This window comes from Mesocricetus auratus, unplaced genomic scaffold, assembly GCF_017639785.1.
Source record: "Mesocricetus auratus isolate SY011 unplaced genomic scaffold, BCM_Maur_2.0 Super-Scaffold_100027, whole genome shotgun sequence".
Classification (NCBI taxonomy): domain Eukaryota; kingdom Metazoa; phylum Chordata; class Mammalia; order Rodentia; family Cricetidae; genus Mesocricetus; species Mesocricetus auratus.
This window is the reverse complement of record NW_024429208.1, coordinates 6395674-6416070: the sequence shown is the minus strand read 5'-3', so window position 1 is coordinate 6416070 and position 20397 is coordinate 6395674. Positions and strand designations below refer to the sequence as shown.

Here is a 20397-nt window from a genome sequence, read left to right as displayed (position 1 = left end):
ACCCAACTGTCCAGAGTAGTGCCGAGCACATTTCTGCCCGTGGTATGCTCCTGCCCAGCAACCACAAGAGCTGATGTGAACAACACTGGGACCAACTCACACCTCAGAGCTGGCCCTGGCAAGCCAGCATGAGTTGAGGGGAGCAGTAGTTCAAGAAAAAGCAACTCTTATGCTGGATTTCTGGAACTAGATGTCCTCCCCAGGAGAGCATTCCAGATAGAGGTGGGACCCCGCTTCACAACACCCCACTTCACCAACCCCAGTGCTCACCTGTACTGGCCAGTGCCCTATTCTTGGGCATTTGCTCGTCCTCAAGTCGGCCACAAATTTGCTATGCATTAGAGCAGTGGTTCCCAACCTTCCTAATGCTGCAACATTTTAATACAGTTCCTTATGCTGTGGTGACCCCACCATAAACTTATATCATTACTACTTCATAACTGCATTCCTGCTACTGTCACGAATCATGATGCAAATGTCTGATATGCAGGATTTCTGTCTTTCAACCACTGTGGGGGAGAGGTCAAAGGAGTCATGACCCACAGATTGAGAACCTCTGTATTACATGACCTTGGACTTTGACCCTCTTAGTGCTACCTCCCGAAGGCAAAAATTATAGACTCATGTAAGTTTATGCAGAGCTGCAAGACAAATCCAGGGCTCTGTGTGTGACAAACACTCTCTTAACTGAGTTACTTCCCTGCCCCCAAGACAGCAATTTTTTAAAGATTTTATTTTAAACTGGGGGAGTGGAGGGCAGGGAGGGGTTGCGCATACCTTTAATCCCAGCACTCAAGGGGCCATGGCAGTCAGATCTCTGAGTTACCCAAGACAATCAGGGCCACATAAAGAAACCCTGTCTAAGCCTGGTAGTGGTGGTGCACGTCTTTAATCCCAGCACTCAGGAGGCAGAGGCAGGTAGATCTCCATGAGTTCAAGGTCAGCCTGGTCTACATGAGTGCCAGGACAGGCTCCAAAGCTACAAAGAAATCCAGTGAAATTATTTTAATTATTGGGGTGGGATGCACAGGACTGTGGGTGCCCATGAAGGTCAGAAGAGGGTGTCACTTCCCTGGAGATAGAGTTACAGGTGGTTGGGAACTGCCTGATGTAGGTACGGGGAACTAAATCCGGGTCCTCTGCAAGAGCAGTGTACAAGTCTTTTAATCACTGAACCATCTCTCCAGCCTCAAGACTGTAACTTAAAAAAAAAAAAAAAACCGCCACACTATGCTTGTTTCAATCCCAACGCCTTATAGTAATTCTATACTCCTAAATGACCTTTTATGGGTGAGTGGTAACCCATTCTAGTGAAGTTTCTAAGCACACACCAGCCAGGTTCTAGTACTGATGTATGCCCTACTCGACAGACAGGAGTTCTGCTTGTTCAAGAGCAATGTCTCTGCCTGCACTGGGTGGGAAAGGGGCTATAGAGGCACAATTTGGCACCACAGACCTATGGCAGCTGTAAGAAGATGTGATGAATGACAGTTTTATCCTTACATAACCTCGGAAAGTAACTAAAATGCAGCCAGGTTTACATAGCTCCTGTCCTGGGCTCAGGCCGGCTGGTCAGAAGTCAGAATCCGCTCTGGGGTGCACACTTGTTCCAGTCATGTTGCCCCCACACAGAGCTTCCTGGGAAGGCACCTCTGGTCAAAGCTCCCCGGGAGTGCGTTCTGTCAGCAGACCTCACCTACTTGCTGTGGTTTAAACCAGCTGCTGCACCCAGCCTAGACCATCAAGAACTTCCCTGATACTACCAGCCCCCCCCCAAGGGCAACGTCTAAGTGTTATCAAGCCCCCAGGTGCTGCACAGCTGGCCCTTCAAAGCTCTTTCTTTCCCCCACTGGGTCTTGCAGCTTTCTTCCGGTGCCCCACCCCCATTTTCTATTCTCTCTGCACAACACTGCTCACCCAGGTCTACATAATCCCTTTACATCTCTGCTCCTGAATTATCACATGTGGGTCATGTGACCTTGTAGACCTGACTGGATGACGGGGATTAGCCCAGCACACTCTGGCTGTGTGTGTCAGGCAGCTCAGACGATCTTCACTAACAGTTCTGTCCACTGTTCAAACTGTGGAGACTGGGTGAGAAGTGGTACAATTGTGGAAGACAGGGTCTGGCTACAGAAGGAGGGGGGCTGTGTCCCCGTGGGAGTACCTTCCCCTGGACCCTTCCTGTCTGCCAGGATATGAGCTGTTCCACTGCCCTCCCTCCTGCAACAGACTGAAACCACGAGCAAACTAAATCCAAGAGTCTTGCCTGCTGGATGTCTATCACAGGAATGAAAACCAAACATCCCTTAGCTCTTCTGGGGTGGGGGACACACACACAACCTGTTCACCTGCTTATTGATGGACAAGCCTCCCACTGCTACACTAAGCACTGATTGGATGAGTGAATCCTCTCCTGGCAGTTCCTGCTTTCTACTTGAAGGGACTTTCTGAGAAGCTGCAGCATGGTGGTATGTTGGCACAGGCTATCTCTGTGCCTTCCCCCACCCTGTTCGGTGTGGAATGGATGCTGAGCTTTACCAGAGTCTCTGGGCTCCAACAGCAACAGGAGGGCAGTGTGTGGTTCCAGCCCCGCCAGTACAGCAGAACAGCAGTGTACAGACGCGCTGCACCATTCCTCACAGGGCAAGCTTCATTGCTCATCTCCTTCAGTTCTTCCAGTCCTGTATGATATTTCCCCCAACACAAACCAACTAAATAAGCCCTCCAACAAAAACAATTGAAAGCATGTTCAGTCTATTTCCTAGCTCTGCTGAGTGAAGCTGTCCAGACCCAGTTAGTGTGGTTACTAAGGTGACCACACAGGCTAGCTGCCCCACCCCCCTTCTGTCTCCACAAGAGTAAAAAGCAACAATCTAAATGTAAATCATTGTAAAGCAGCCAGCCAAAAAGAATTCACCTTGCATGAGCCGCACTGTTCTCCTGGGGGTCCTTTCCCACAAAAATGGCACTATTTGTGATAACAACCCTATTTAGATACCTAACAAAAACCTCTACTGCTTGTCCTATTTGAAGTATCTTTTTAAGAAATGTCTCTTATCCCGGGATGAGAGGTGTGGTCCATACAAGATGGAAGTTGAAAGCTTCTATATTTTAAAATTATTTTGAGGGGGGAAGAGGCAGAGAGAGAAGAGGGGAGGGGAGTGTGTGTCTCCAAAACTACATGTATGTAGACGCTCTTTGATGTCAGAAGAGGGCATCGAACTCCTTGGAACTAGAGTTATAGGTTAGAAGTTATATGCTCCTGTATGGTCTTACTGACAGGGTCTTCCCTGAGCACCCACCTACTTTAATAGGGTCCCTTAAAGTCAGGATGGTCCATGCTGGATCTCCTTTTCTCTTAATTTCAACTAATCAGACTGTATGCATGCCCAAGAGTGTCAACAACACCACTAGGGAACAAATCTACACGGATCATTCTACTTTGACCACTGAGAAGTTAGTTATATGCTCCTGTAGGCAACAGAAAGGAGGTATTCTTGGAATAACAGATCTAAGGGAAGCCTCTGATGCTACCAACAGTTTCTGGCTACAATGCACTGGCCAGAACTAGTTATTCCTTTGAGGGTCTGTATCCCAGCATCTGCATCCAGTTGTTTAATCCCAAAGGGGTCGTGACCCACAGGTTGAGGACCACTGCTCTACACTAAGATGAACTGCCTAGTAGACTGAGTATTCTCAGATTAGGGATTTCCCAGATACTAAGAGTTTCAGTGTTAAAGCTCTGGAATACATTGACTTTCTCTGCCCTCACTGATGGTCTGCGTTAAATGGAAAGAAACCCTAGAGTTCTCTAATGTTCCCTAATGTGAGGAGTGGAACGAAGTTCCCCAAACTGTCTGCTGCATGTTGCCATCCAGGTGACTGAGCTTTATGTCACTTCTTGGTGAAGCAAGTCATTCTCTGACATTTCCTCACAGGTCAACTTGGTGTTTTAATTAGAAGCTAATGAAATAAACAGGAGTCTATAGGCTCAGCATCGTGCCTATGGAAGAATTTTATCTCCTCTGCTAATTATTTAATGATCCCTTGTGCCTGGGGTGAGTTGCCTAAATAAGAGAAACAGATGTCTAGTGTAGGGATTCTAATTACATAATAATGAACTAAATAATTCAACTATTCAATTATAAATTTTCAGTCAGTTAGAAAAAGACTACCAAACATGGTTTAACATTAAAAGAGTCATCTACTGCTCACCTGGAACCAACTGTGATTATTTACCATCTGCTTCTAAGACTGGGCCCCTCTAACTTGAAGCATTTTCAGTTTGGGGAACAATGACAGAAACCATCTAATTAATCTATTTGCATATGCTGAACTTGGGCAGTAAGGGTTAAATGTGGAGAGCAAGGTGAACAGAAATAACTCTCACACTCAGCTCTGACTGTCACAAGACACAGGTCCTATAAAGGAACACGCTCATTAGCTGCAGGAGGAGTTGCAGTGGCAAGCTACGCACAGCTCCCACCCCAGGAGTTAGCAGTGACTTCTAATTAAGGCCCTTCATAAAGAGCCAACAAAGCACATTTTTTTTTCTTTTTCAGAGTGCTTCCTCTTGAGAACTACTCCAGGCTGGGTATACCCACACAGGCTGCTGCACTCCCACGCCAGGCTCCAAGATCTCAGCACTTTCGACCCTCTTTCTCAGTGTTTAACATTGACAAAGACACCATGCGGGATCTTCTAAGGAAATTTCACCTATTTTACCTGTGTCCAATTTCTTGGTCTGAAGAGAACCACTGCTCAACATGTGACAGAGGAAACAAGCACAGTGTTTTTAAAAAACAAATATCTACAGAGAGAAATTCCTGTAATTGGACTTTGCTAGCCAAGTGCAGACAGTAACTAGCACTGAGTCTTTCAACTCAGGAATACATTTACAACGGAAGCCTGACGGCAGCAAACAGGGCTGCTGCTTCTCGAACTGTTTTGTCTCTGACAGAGATCCGCGTTTGTTCCTTACTGTCACTGTTCTTGTCTTTATTACTCATGTTCTCTCCTGAAATTTCCAAATGAATTGTGTCAGGCCTGTCAAAACTGCAATCCGGCTCTCTTACTCTCCTGGCACTGTGTAGCTGCTGGCCCACGCCCACCCCAGGCTGCTGACATCTCAGGCAGACACGCACCCTCTGCTCCAGCCAGTCCTCAACACAGAACCCCAGAGCCAAAGACAAAGTGCAACAAAGAAGCAAGCCTAGCCCAACCCCTCCGCCCATGCCTTCCACACCTCTGAAAAACAGAGGAGCCCGTTTAATCTCAGGCTCGGTGGCAGCTTTTGAGGTACTCTATCAGTTTTTTTAGAACCTATCACAGTCTCTTGACAGACTGGCATTTATGATCCCAACAGTCTGTGCAAACATCAGTAAGAGCAATAATTAATGAACCCTCACACATCACTGCTGTCTCTCTTACCATTTAAAGGAGCTTAAGCTGATAAAATCTCTGTCCATGCAAGCCACCACCCTCCCTGGAACACTAATAAAGAGAGACTTGAAAAGGTCTGTTTTACAGGTTTCTTCCTATACTTTGCTCTTGGAGCATGTGGAGGGATTAGATTCACCTTCTCCAGGCATTTTACTCTGTGTATCACAAAAACTTCAAATGGGACTTTCTTGTCCTTTGTTATATTTCTAATGACCTTAGAATATTTTCAGAGTAACAAGTTAAAAAAAAAAGTCAACAAAACAAAAACATTGCACAGTGAGAGAGTGGGATTCTAGAGGCTGATGACTAGAATCTTGTAAAGAATGCTTTCATCTCTTATGGAGATGATAACAGCTCACAACCTGCTAGGCAGCACAATGTTTAGCCGCAAGCCCCACCCACCTTCCAATCTCACTCCTCACTCCAACCTATTTTTTCTGGCTATCTATCTCCTATGCTCTTAGGTGCACAGGGTGGGCTCATCCTTGCACACACCTTATAAACTGAACACAGACCCCTGATTCTCCTCCTTGCTGGTAACAGAAGATGGGGGAATTGGGTGGGAAAGCATCAGTAGACTTGAGAATGCACCAAGCTTTGAGGGTCTCCACCCTCAGGATGACTAAAAACCAAACCACAAGAGAAATCTTCTAGGGGGTAAATGCTCTCATCTAACTGTCCACATGGCAGCAATGTGGAAGTGTTTCTGTAAAAATGCTTTATTATCAATAATACCCCTGAACATACTAGAAAAGCTCTATCATTAGGCTGCCCCATACTGCCCCCAGACTTCTCCTGACTAAAAGACATCATTTACAGTAGCAGCACACAGACTTTGTTAGTTTTTCTGTGGAATGTGCCACATCCCAATTCATTTTGTTTATGAACCTATATAGGATACTATCAATTAATTTTTAAGAAAGGAGATTTTTAATTATACTTCTTCTCTATTCACATTCAAAACCAAAACTAAAAAACCCCACAAATCTCAGCATGTACTCAATAAGCCTCAAGAGAGCGCGCAAGGAACCACCCAGGTCCTCTGGAGTCCTGACACCCTGAACATGGGTAAGGAAGGATGTAACAGTCTTTATGAGCTGACCTAACTACTAGCACTACTTACTCATCATTCCTTTCAGTCTGATTGTATTCTCTGTAACTAATGTTGACCCAGGGAGCCATGCAAATCATTCTAAGTCTCCCCTTTCACTTGGCCTGTGGAAGACTGCCGTTCCCCTCCTAAGAGAGGCAGAGGCAGGCAGATCTCTGTGAGTTTGAGGCCAGCCTGGTCTACACAGTGAGTTCCAGGACCAGAGAAACCGCACCCCCAAAAACAAAACGAACAACAAAAACAAAAACATAAATGGAAAGCATAACAAAGTTCATTCTCAAGAATTACAATCTCATTCAGCAAAGCCCCCAGTTTATTTGAGCTGTGTAACTGATCAGGATTCTAGACTAATGACTTGACCACTCTGTGCAGGCTATGACAAAATCAACAACCAACCATCCATCCATCCATCCATCCATCCATCCATCCATCCATCCATCCAAGTAAATGGTTATGAATATATGAATAGAGTGCTAAGAACACAAACAGTAGAAATCCTACACTTGAGTGAGGGAAATTGATTAAGGGAAGAAAGGAACGATCAGAAAAGGGCATCTCCTGAGTGAAACCTTTAATGTGATCAGGAAGACAGGTAGTTTTGGTTTCCATGTATCACCCTGGCCCTCTTCTGTTAATGCCTACCTAATGCACTATTATCCATAGTGAGCTATCACTCATCTTCTTTTTATCATAACATCTAAGTGGAGTGTTTCACAGAGCCTGGAGAAAGGCACTTGTAGGACACATCGGAGGGATTTTGCATGTTTGTATGTTTGAAATGAAAAATGAAAGTTTTGGTTCTCTTTTCCCTTTGATAGACACCACCTAAGTTTAGTACCACCCCCATCCCACTCCCGGAGCTTCAGGCATCTCATTCAGTGTCAATGGTCAGCTCAACTTTCCTTCTGTGATGTTTGACATATTGATCTTTCCACACAGGCACATAAATGGGTTTCATCACCAGTTCTTCTCTATCAATACTCTTCTTAGACCTTTTTACACAGTTGTAAGAAATAATAAAATGTCAATGTACTCTTTCTTCACCCACTTTCCCCAGCCAAGCAACTGATGTAGATGGATATTTTCAGACATGCAATATTTCCATAACCATAGGAACCCTTCACGCAGCTTGGTTTTCTTACAGAATTTCTCTGTGTTGTCTAAAATGACCTCAAACAAAGGGCTGGAGTCACAGGCATGCGTTACTCCACCAGGCTCAAATTGCTATTTTAGAACCATGCCTACTTCCAAACCCCCTTGCCTGTTGTCTTATTATTACTTATCTGTCCTCCATTTCTATATTTCAGTTATTTCAAGAATGCTTCCAGACATATACACATGGGCATCTGTCCAAAGCAATATTTTTGTTTTGTTTGGAGACAGGGTCACACTGTGCAGCCCTAGCTGGCCTCAAACTTGCTATGTATATATACCATGTTGGCTTTGAGAACTTCATTTACAGAAATTCACCCATTTCTGCCATTTTCATACTGGAATTGAAGGTGTATACCACCACACATGCTTATCCAACATAATTTTTAAAACCATTCTAAGTAGGCAGATACATGACTGAAGTGACTGCTTTTGTTACGTTTCTGCAATAACAGCAATCAAATGCTAACATAAAAGAACATACATGGACACATACATTCTGAACATTTAAAATTTTTTACTTACATTAAAAACAATCTTATTTTACATACTGATCTCAGTTCCCTCTCCCTCCCCCTACCACCACCCCACTCCTCCTATCCACTCCTTAGGGAGTGTGAGGCCTCCCATGGGGGATCATCAAAGTCTGTTACATCATTTGGGGCAGGACGTAGGCCCTCCCCCATGTATCTAGGCTGAGAGACTCTTCCTCCATAGGGAATGGGCTCCCAAAGCCCATTCATACGTTGGAGGCCCCAAAGCCTGCCTAGGCCCCCAACTGACAGTGTTCTGAACGTTTTGCATATGTTAACTCATTTACTTTCTGCAGAACTTTAAGGTAGGCATTACTATTTCCTGAATCTCACAGATGGGGACACCAAGACACAGAGTAACGGAACTTCCCAATTCTTAGCTGCAACTCTCTGTATAGCTGGATTCTGAGGCAAGGAAGCCTGTCCCATAATCATTATGCTATCTCGCACAATGGATGTTACCCACGTAGACTCTACGTTGGCTCTTCCATAGGGCAACACCACACGGATGAGTTTCTCCTACTCTCAACACACACAAAGGCCCAGTGGTCCCTAGAACAAAAGAGGGAACAAACTCTGGCCCAAGAGTGGAAATGAAGACAAGCTTCTCTCACTGTTTCAGAAACCTGACCACTGCCATCATCAATACTCTGAGATAGTTATCTGTCAAGCAACTCTGTCCACTGCTCTGAGAATGCGATTCATATGTCTGTCTCTGTTCTTCCCACACCCGCTAATGACCCTCTGGATTTCTGTAATTACATACAGTAACTTAATTTATATAAAATCATCTTTCTTGATGTAGTAACTTGTACTATCTGTCATATCTTGGCCTTAATAACGAATTTCAATCAATGCCATGTTTCTGTAGGAAAAAAAATCCACAATCATTCTTTACTGGCTGATTACTTGTAGAATGGTGTAAAGTACTCAGAACCAAGTTAGGTAACTTCATTTGAAATTCTATTTTAACAGCCAGGAAAGGCAAACCAAGTCACCGCAGCCTTCCATGACTCCCCACAAATCAAAGGTGCTTCAACTCCCTGACAGCTCTTCCAGCTTATATACCAAATGGCTTATAAACACACACACAAAGGACAGTAGCCCACAAATACATAAACTCCTAGAAACCTGTGTGTCACCATCTTGGTCTGTGAAGTGTCACTTCTATTTACTAAGAGGGCATGATCAGGCACTAAATCCCAAGAGGGGGCTAGTCAGAAGAGTCCATGAGCCAGCAATAAATACAGAAGTCCTCTTCTGGGGCTGGTGCTCAGCCAAGCACCACTTCCTGATTTGGGCATCTTCATTAGCAAAACCATTCCTGCCAGCCCAACTGAACCTATATTGCCATAGATTCCACACTTCTTATTCAGACTACTAAATAGCCCTCAATATACAATCTTTTCTTTTTATGACCTACTTGGGTATCTTACAGTTTTTAATGATTTTTAAACAACTATCAGCATAGTAGAACACACCGCAGAATAAGGAACACTACTAAAGAGATAAAGACAGAGAAGAAAAACTGAGACACTCAAGAAGCTAGGGACATAATTCAGTAGAGCGTTTTCATAGGATACACAAAGCTCTGGGTTTGATCCCCAGCACTGCATAAACCCGGTACAGCAAACATATCTGTAATTTTAACATTCAGGAGGTAGAGGTCATAGGGTTAGGAGTTCAAGGTCAGCCTCAGCTATATAGTGAGCTTGAGACAAACCTGGGTTACATGATACCCTGTGTCAAAAGGAGGGGGGGAAGAGGGGAGGGAGGGAAGGAGGGAGGAGAGGGGAGGGGAGGGAAGAGAGGTTGGAGAGATGGTCCAGCAGATATGAACACTGACTGCTCTTCCAGAAAACCCAGGTTTGTTTCCCAGTACCCAACAGTGGCTCACAAGCATCTGTAACTACAGTTCCTGGGGATCCAATACCATTTTCCAGTCTCCTTGGGTGCCAGGCATGCATGTGGTACACAGACCTACATGCAGAAAAAAAATAACCATACATCTTAAAAAATTAAAGACACTCAAGGGAGCTGGCTATGGTTGCCCAAGTTAAGAACCCCAGCATTCAGGAAGTAGAGGGAGAAAGGGAAAGGTAGAAAGGGGAAGGAAACCCCAAGAGGAAGAATTACTATGTGTCAGCCACATTCCTAACTGCTATTTTTTTTTTGCCTACAAATCAGGGACAAGGATGAAAATCCAAAGACCTGGATTCATGAGAAGAATCATCTTCAATTTCTGCTCTGATATCTTCTTCAGTACTACCAAAAAGTAAGATTCTTTAATCTTCATGTATTCAAGGAATAGATGCATCCAGACTTAACTGTCATGTAATTATGTACAGGGTAAATAATACTGTTTGCATTTAGTTTCTCAAAATGCAAATTTAAGGACTAAGCTTCCTAAAAACGTGGAGCAAATCTTCTATGATCCAATCCCATTAAGTCTAGAGGTTTTCATAGTAGGCCTCTTGAGTTCTGTAACTCTTTTCAGATAGTGGGTAATTCTAATAAATACAGCTACTTCCTCCTATTGCTGCCTATTTTAAGAGGGCTAGAGGGTACAGACAGAAACAGGTGTCTTCAAAGATCACACCCAGTATCTTGGTCTCCAAAGCACCAATGACTTGTCTTAGGTGTGAGCCTAAGATGTTTTGTTTGTTTGTTTGTCAAGAAGACTGACAACCCATCTTTTATACAGAAACACTGACTATAGGAGTTTGGTAAATGGATGAAGATAAATGAGATACTATACAAGTTTCATGAATTATTAACACTTCCATTTAAACCATCTCACTTTTCCTTCCGTGGAGGGCTTTTACCTATTTGCCTTACAATGCAAGGTTCCAGGTAAGGTACAGCATCAGCTACACTGCTGGCTACATTGGTGCACAAAAAGCAATAAGGAAGGAAGAGAGGGCAATGAAGGAAGCGGGGAGTTGACTTCTGTAAAGGCAAGTTCCTCATGATGGCAATCTTGTTATGAGAAACTGGCATCCAGGAGATGTGCGCTACAGGTTTATTTTGCTGTTTAAAGAAAATCAGCCTGAATGCATGACTGAGTGGATGCTAAAATTAAACAGCTGATTTGTTTTTAAACTATTTTTGCTTCCAATTTAGCATTGAGCTGAATTCAGTTCAGTTCCCCTTGTAACCTATCAGCTTCTTCTACCCCAAATCTAGTCTTTGACTCATTAGTGTCAAGACAAATCCTTAAGTCTATAAATAAATAACCTAAGTGCCACATTGTAACAACTTCTGAAGACAGGCGACACTGAACCTAACTTCAGATTTCTCCCTTGTGCCCAGAAAGAACATTGTAGCATTTTCTCAATCAGAGCAAGAGGAACAGGTATTCCATATTTGGGGTTGCATCAATGATGGGCTCTTCCAAAGGTACCAAGGTCTTAGGAGAGCTGGAGAAAGCCACCTTAAAAAAACAAAAACGCCAGTGGTGATGACATCTTTAATCCTAGTACTCAGGAGGCAGAGGTCAGCCTGATCTACAGAGTGAGTTCCAGGACAGTGAGAGTTACATAGTGAAACTCTGCCACAGACAGACAGACAGACCGACTGAATGACCAAAACGACAGTTTGTAAACGAGAGAGAAATAACTCCATATTTTAAAAAATCTGCTAGGAAAGTAGAGGTGAAGAATTAATAAAATTATTATTATGAAAATTGTCATACATATTTGAAACACGAGAAGACAAAATGACATTTAACCCTCATTTCAACTGACTGATTCTGCCCAACCCTCTTTGATGAAAGATTCATCCAGCTGGTCCACACTTGGAGCAATCATACTAAAAATACTATGTCTTAAAGTTAAATTTTAAGTTCTGAAAACTGTACCATCATCAATTCTTGGCTTTAAGGAAATTATACATTAAAGATTTTGTATGAAAGCATATTTGAGTCTGTGACTTACTCTAAAATAAGGGATATGGATGTATGTATAGAGACAAACAGGTAGTGGGAGAGTCCCTGTGGCTAAAACGTTAACTCTGAAGAACTGTATGCAAGGTACTTGAGAATTTTACACCATCTTCTAACTTTTCTGCTAACCCTGAAATTATGTTCAAAAAGAGAATACCACACGTAATTTGAGCAGAGTAGCCAAGCTTGCAGATGACTGGCAAGAGAGTCTTCCGTACTTCTTCCCAGAAACACTGACCCCACTTATGGTCTGATGGTAAAATCTGTGACAGACAGTTGGGGCGGATAATCAGCAGGGAGACTGAGACTCATATCTTCCTAGGTTTGTGAAGCCCACTCTTACCCCTAAGTATTCTTTATGATGTCAGACTTTGATAGGTCACTCCAAACCCAATAAGGATCAATTTTTAATTATGTCAATTACTGCACCTGCTGTTCTAGGAATAAGGATGGCCAAGACATTACAATGTGATTTTACTCTTCTACAAATGCAGTTATCAGCAGCTGTCATGGGGATATGTGGAGCTGAATCTTGTCAGTTACAGGAACTACCAGTTTGTGCCAGGATAGAAACAAATGCTACGGTGAGTACCAATCATTCAACTGTGATTGCACAAATCTCTCCCCAACCATCTATCTTTTAAAAGCCACCTTGTATATTTAGACATGGAATTCAAACTATGATGTAGTACCATTATCCTTGGAGAAGAGTTCAACAGCTGCCAGTGCACTTTCTATCAAGTGAACGTGTGCCACATTCAAGGTAAAAGTCCTCAAGACGGTGTTACATCCTCTGCTCTTCTTGGAGTAGCAGAAAATGGACACACTGAACTCAATGCTCTACTTCTAGCTTATACATGTATGCATTTTTAATAAGTTCTGAAAGGGCAGATGAATGTGGGAAATGTATAACAGGTAACCAATTCCCCCATCTGTAGAGCTAATAGAGATGTGGTTTATTTAAAATTCCAAGTTGTGGTTCTGCTATTTGGGAATGGCTTTCTGAAACTCTGTGGGTGGATAGTGGTAATGAAACAGAGAATTCAGAACGGCAGGGAGCATAAGGGCAAACAAGCTTTTATAGCAGAGTATGTGCATGTACCAAAGATAATTATACATGTACAGTGGGAGGCTGGTTAACGGGGTCCACAGTGGCACTTGGCTGTTCAGATAACTAATCACAATATGAGGGCCCCCACTGCAAAAATGTCTCCAAGGTTAAACCTTCTGATTTTTCAATCACAAACAACCAAATTTATTGGCTAAAGTGTTTCTTCGTGTTGCTGGTTTGTCTTCTTTTAAACCATGACTTTAGCCACACAAAAATGAGTAATTTTCGATGGGCCCTAAATTGTGATGAACCCCACAATAAAAGAGAAATATGCAAGTATACATAAAAAAAACCAGAGCCCGAGAAATAAGACATATTTATCATTGAAGAAGGCAAGCTTGTGAAAACTCTGAAAGAATTGCTTTTCATTAATATATGCAGTAAAATTAATTTTTGTTTCTTGCTTTTGTTTTTCTGAGACAAGGTTTCTCTGTGGCTTTGGAGGCTGTCCTGAAACTAGCTCTTGTAGACCAGGCTGGTCTTGAACTCACAGAGATCCACCTGCCTCTGCCTCCCAAGAGCTAGGATTAAAGGCGTGCACCACCACCGCAAGGACAAAAAACAAAAACAAAAACAAAAGCAGAACACAATAAACAAAAACCTGTCTTAAAATTAAAAGCCATTAAGTTGGGGATATAGCTCAATGGCAGAGCACTTGATGGGGCAGTGTGACTGTGGTGACACTTTGTTTATCATCTACAAATAAAGCTTGCCTGAAGATCAGAGTGCAAAGCTAGCCACACTAGTTAGTCATAGAGGCCAGGCAGAGGTGGTACGTACACACCTTTAATTCCAGCACTCAGGAGACAGAGGTGGAGGAGACCTGCTAGTTCAAGGGATACACGAAATCTATCCAGTCTAAAAGAGAAAAGGCTCACACAAAGGCGATCCCAGCCCTTGGAGTGATATGCCTTTAATCCCAGCATTAAGGAAGGGAAACAGTTGGGTGGAAAGAGAAATATAAGGTAGGAGACAGGGGATCAGGGAAGTCTGAGACAGCAGTCTGGGGCAACAATTTCAAGACAGGACTGCCCCTTTGGTCTGAGCATTGGTAGGGGTGAGAACTCTCTAGTAGCTGGCTGCTTCTCTGATCTTTCAACTTTTACCCCGATAGCTGACTCTGAATTTGTATTATTAATACAATTACAATTAAAAGCTACAGATGATGATACGGGACAGGACAGGGATGACTACCATACAGCCAAATGTATATTCTGCTTCTTTCTCAGATAGAATCTGAAAAAATTTTTAAAAACCCACAAAGAATGAATCAATTTCAATAAAATAATTGTATGTATTTAACATTTTAACAGGCAGGGAATGTTTTTTAAGTTTGTATGTGTAAGCCTGCTTGCTATCTACAAGTGCCCACAGAGACCAGAACAGGTAGCTATGGGCAGACGTGAGCTCCCTGACAGGCTCCGGAAGAGCAGCAAGTGCTCTTAACCATTGAGCCATCTCTCCAGCCTCAGCAAAGAAACTTTAAACAAAGTTCTACAGATGTTCTCAGTGGGTTACAAAAGAGATTACAGCTGACCTTGGTGGCTACAAGTCACTATGAACAAAGAAAGCTCAGAATCTGGACTCAGAAAAGGCAGGAAGGGGTAGAGATGGGGGGGGAAGTAGGGCAGAAAGCCAGGGAGCCACTCCAAGTGCTGTCTGCAGAAGCACTGTGTGAGTCTGCAGTGCTGTGCTGGCACCCAGCCCGCTGCCTGGAGAAGCTCTGGAGAGGCCTTCTCTAAAGGAACTGAGCGGGCAGAACAGTGTGCCTATGGTCTCTCAGACTCCCATTCTCTTCCTCAATGTGAACACCTAATTCTGCTCGTCAACATACGTCCTCTTGGTACACAACCCACCCTCTGCACTAACTCAGGCCTCTGTCTTAGATGCCAATGAGAACCAGACCATGCAGACTAAGGTAAACTGAAAAATGTCCTCGAGACAGGTCAGCAAAAGAACAGCTGCTACCAAGTGCAGAAGGGACTGTGTGATCAACTATGTCATGAACAAGAACAGAGCACTACAAAGAAGCCTCAGAAAACCCTTGGCAAGCTTACCAAGTGTCCCAAGTATGATGACTGGAATAAAACCCCTAGAAGGGTTGAAGTATAAACAATTGACAGTCAGCCAACACAGAATGGAGAGAAAGGTAATCAGCCAGCCACCCCAACACCTAAATTGTGAGTCCCAGAGAGAGGACAAAGCTGGAGTTGGGGACTATCAAAGACATCCCAGAGTGGAAGAGTGACACTGGACTTCATATGAGCAAGCTCTCAACATCTAAAATTAAACAAAAAAGATAGCCACTAGGCATTTCATTATAAATTCTGACACTAAAGATAAAAACACGACTCTACGTATTATAAAGTGATAACTTTCCAGATACATTACTTGTAAAAGTTAAGGCCAGTACCAGCTGACTTCTCAGTAATAATATGAAATGCCAGGAACCAAGGAGGCTGCAGTCATGGGGTGTCAGGCACGCTCTCTAGGGTAGCTGCAGCAGGGAGGACACTGCCCAAGCTCCTCTGCTGCCCGACCTCGGTGCTGTACTGGGGCACATAAGGGGATGAAATGGGGCAGGAGCACGGATAGCAGCTCAGGGGCAGCACACCAGGCTTGAAGACCACCACATCCAGGCAGAAGCTAAAAGGCGCAGAGCTCTAGAAGGCGGGTATCCGACAAATGAAGAAACAGACTGAAGAGAAATCTGGCCTGGTTTCTGAGGAAGTGATGGAACGTAACAGCGAGGGTTAGGTTAAACGTTCTTTTTCAAATGTACAGGTACTATAATATCAGAACTACAAAAAATGAAATGTATTTCTGGTATATAACCTGGTAGTCTGACAGGGAACATTCAGAGAGTTACAACTATGCACATGATGACATTGACTGGATTTACTGTTTTATGAACAATCTGTGACAGCATGGCCGATCTGCATGTGGTATAGAGCTGAACACACAAACACACATGCACATGCATACACATTCACGTGACAAAGTGCAGGGAACAGGGCTTCTCTAGTCACAAGTACAAACGGGCTACAGAAGATGGAGCTGAACTTGACAGGTGATTAACCAATAAATGGAAGAAGGAGGGAAGGCAGAGGAAAAGAGTACTACACTATAAGCACCAGGATGAGGACCAGTGCAAGCTCAATGTCCACCAAAGCAGGGCTGGAAGAAACATTTCTCCCCAGGTTGTAAGGTTCTCTGCATATGCAGTAGTAACACACAGTCTCCAGGAAAGACAGGCTGGCTGTGCAGAGTAAGACTGCCTGTAAAATGTTGCTCGCTCTCCTGATTAAAACGCAGAGGCACGTATCCATGTTCCTCTCTCTGCTCCTTCTTCTGGGGAAATGCCCATTTGGTTTACATAACTTACATCACTGAATCACAGTCTGGACCAGCTACTGCTTGGAGATGTTTCCCCACTCAGTCCACCAGTGTTTCCTGTAGCTACTTCTTGGTTGATGGTTCTGTCTATACCTTTACTCAGAAAGGAATGGTCATGGACAAGCTTTGGCTTCCCATTATACCAGACAGACTTCTTTCTGTCAGTCCATCCAGTGGTCTGTGAACTGTAAGAACAGATTTCCCTAGTTCCCTGCCTCATGACTCTTTTCATGAACCTTTCCCAACCCTTAGAGAGCCCTTTCCTTTCTCTGTCTTCCTTAACTCTCTGACATTCTGTCCTTAGTCCTTTGTTCCTTGTATTCATTCCCTTAACAATCTGCATAGCTTAATTATTGTTCTAGATTGATAATTCCTCAAATAGGCCACTATTCCTAATTGTATTACTATCTACAACAGTGTTTCTCAGCCTTTCTAATGCTGCATGCAACCCTTTAACACACTTCCTCATGCTGTGGTAACCCCCAACTATAAAATTATTTTGTTGCTATTTTGTAACTACAATTTTGCTACTGTTATGAGTCATACTATAAATATCTGATATGCGACCCCCAAAGGTGTTGAAACCCACAAATTGAGAACTGCTGATCTACAATTTATAAGAAACCAAAAAACAATACCAACCATTTCCCTTTGCACTGTCTCCCAGTGCACTGTCATCAAGCCCAGTCTTTCCTTGGTTCCTGAGTTTGCTTTACATTCTTTATCCAGCCAACTCTTACCACCTGTCAAATCTTGTCAGTTACTCATAGAAACATCTTTCCCAGAGTCATCACCCTTTCTTCATTCTACTGGCCACTACTCAGAATACCCAACAAATTAGGATCAACTCATGTTTTTTGACAAGTAAATTTTATGGTCTGTTCTTTGCTTTTTGTTTTTTGTTTAAATAGGGTCACCCAGGGTGGCCTCTAATTAATTATTTAGTTAAGGGCTGGCTATGATCTCCTGATCTTCCTGCTTCAACCCTCCAAACGCTGGGATTGTAAATTTCTGTCTCCAGGTTCAAATCTTACTTTGTATAGAAAAGGGAAAATCTACATTTGCCCAATGGCAAAACATTTGTAGACTGAAGGACTCACCTATAACATTACTTCAAAGTTTGCTTGGCTTCTAACTATAGGACTGTCATATATCAAGTGTCTTTACCTACTCCATAGCTTAAGGCATCAAAGAAAAAAGTGACAGTGTCTCCCTTCAGCTTGTATTTATATAACAAAACTACAATTTCTCCAGCAGCAAGAAGTCTCCTGGTTGTGACAAGGAGTTGAACAACCAGAACACTTGAACTCTGGGATCATCCTGGGAAGCCCTTCTCAAAAGCACTCCTTTGTGCTCTGTGCCGTTTCCATCACCAGGCTCTGACTGCTGTGGTTGGGGTGCTCAGAGCTGAGCACCACTGCATCGTCTCAATTCCTCAAACGCAGGTTGCTTACACAACACTCAGAAGTGCTGCTGTGCCTCAGGTTTCCTATTCACACAAACCACATCCCTGCCACTAAGTCTTTTGACTGTACATTCCAGGGCTCTGAATGCTAAGACTTTCCCAAGGAGAAGTCACCTCTTCAAAGGTTACCTCACATTATGCTTGCTCCTGTGACTGGCATAATCTCAGTCCTCACTTAAACACTATCTTATTTTATGTGTGTATGTATGCAGCAGTCTGCAGAGGCCAGAAGAGGACATCTGATCCCCTGAAATAGGTGTTAAAGGTGATTGGTTCCCAGCACCCATATTGGGTGTCTCACAAACTGAGGTACTATGCAAAAGCAGTCAAGAGATCTTGATCACCGAGCTATTGCCCCAGCTTTGGTCTGCTGCTCTCTAAAGCTGCAATTAGCTGTATTTGTTTCTGAATTTAACCTGCTCTTTGTGGGTGGATTCCCAGGGACAAGCAACATCACTTTTTTATGTTGCAGATTCAACTACGGGACTCTTGTCATAGTGGTTGTTTAATAAAGCGATAAAGCCCTACCGGAACCTATATGCCATAGAAACACCCTTTCTGAAGATGCGCTCTACCAACACCACAGCAAGAAATCCAGTGAGATCACGGTGTTAGTTGGCCGCAATGATGAAGTATTTCCAAAGGTGTTTATCTCATGAAGGTGATGTTTTACAAGTATACACAGGCACGAGGAGTTCAAGACAGCCCATCCACTGGCAGGAGAGGCAATGGGACTGTCTCCTTTGAGATAGATGAGCAAGTAGGAAAACAGATAACACAACTTGTCTTGAAAGCAAGCAGCAAGATGAAGCAGTAAAACCCCATCAGCATCCATCATCCTCTCATGGCCCAGTGTCATCCCAGCCTCTATTAGCTGCTGCTGCACCAACGCAAGTCCCACACACTTTATCCTGTTTATAATTGCTGATGAGCAGTAATAAGGCCTCCATGCCTCAGCTCCGTCCGTTCCACTTCGGTACCCACCTATTAGGTAATAACTTTTATTTACAGCCTTGCTTGATGTGCTGTTCTATTAGTATAGCCAGGAACCGAGTAGGGCAGGGGAAAAAAAAAAAGTCTCCTTAATGGGCAGTATCATTGCCAGGCGCCCAAGATTTATACCTCAGCTTTGTGGCTGTTCTATGGTGCTCATTCTGGTAAGAGTGTTGGAGCTGCATGGCTACAATTCCTGTCCTAACGCCTTCTAACAAGCAGCACCTGAACAGCACTGCCTAGACCAGGCAACACCCAAACAAACACAAAAACACCAGAGGAGGAGTAAGGTTGTTAGGCTCAGGCATCTTGTACCTGTGGAGCAATAGAACAGCCTCTTTTCTCCTTGGTAAACGTGCAAGCTATGATGAAATAAAGGACCATAAAAGTTTTTTTAAATGTCCTAAGTGTATTCATGAGTATGAGCAAACTGAATTTGCTCAAAGCACAGGGACAGGAAAGGTTCAAATTCAAGGGCCAAGTCCATCCCATCCCTCATGCCATTCTAAAACAGCAACAAGCCACATCCCACGCTAAGATAAAACACAGACACATGCAACTGGTGGCAAGAGGATGTTGTTCCTATTTAGGAGGAAAGTCATAAACAAGGAAGCATTCCTGGGCCTTTTCTGAAATCTGTAACCATATGTGGCTTTCAAGCTCAAATGCCCAGCATCAAGTCATCCCCATAGCAAGTACCTTAGTCCCTCATTCCATTCTCTAACACAAATAACTGAGGCACAATGACTAACAGAAAAACAAACCAGTAACAACCAATACAAAGCAAAGCATAGACCATTTCCCTTTCCCTCCTCAGCTATGAAACCCACATCCTGGCAGGAGTCAGCCCCTGTGACATACCATCATAGATTTCAGTGGGAAGTACTTATTTTATTGGGCAGAACATGGCAACGTGGTGCCTTTTCAATTAGGAAAAAAACCTGCAGCTTTGTCAAATATTTTATATTCACTTTGCCCACCCCACCAACTCCAAGGATCAAATGAACTCCCTGTGAAAGACCTAAGATGATGAATGCACAGGGTAAAAATTTTTAGTATTTTTTGCCTTGCCATGGCAGATTTATCGTTTTGATCTTTCTTCTATGGTTACATTAAATGCAAATAAAAAAGAAAGGTTTATATCTTCCCTAATATTCTACTGATGGGAACTTGCATAATACATAAGTAGGTCAAATTTCTAATTTTCTGTCTCAAATGCTGAGACTGCAGACTTAAGGACGAGCTCTA

The 20397-nt window shown here is 43.3% G+C and overlaps 1 protein-coding gene across 2 annotated transcripts in view; it reads right to left on the bottom strand.

Moving 5' to 3' along the window:
• Zfand3 (zinc finger AN1-type containing 3) overlaps positions 1–20397 on the bottom strand; it is a 189684-nt gene that overhangs the window by 17340 nt on the left and 151947 nt on the right. The window lies entirely within an intron of this gene.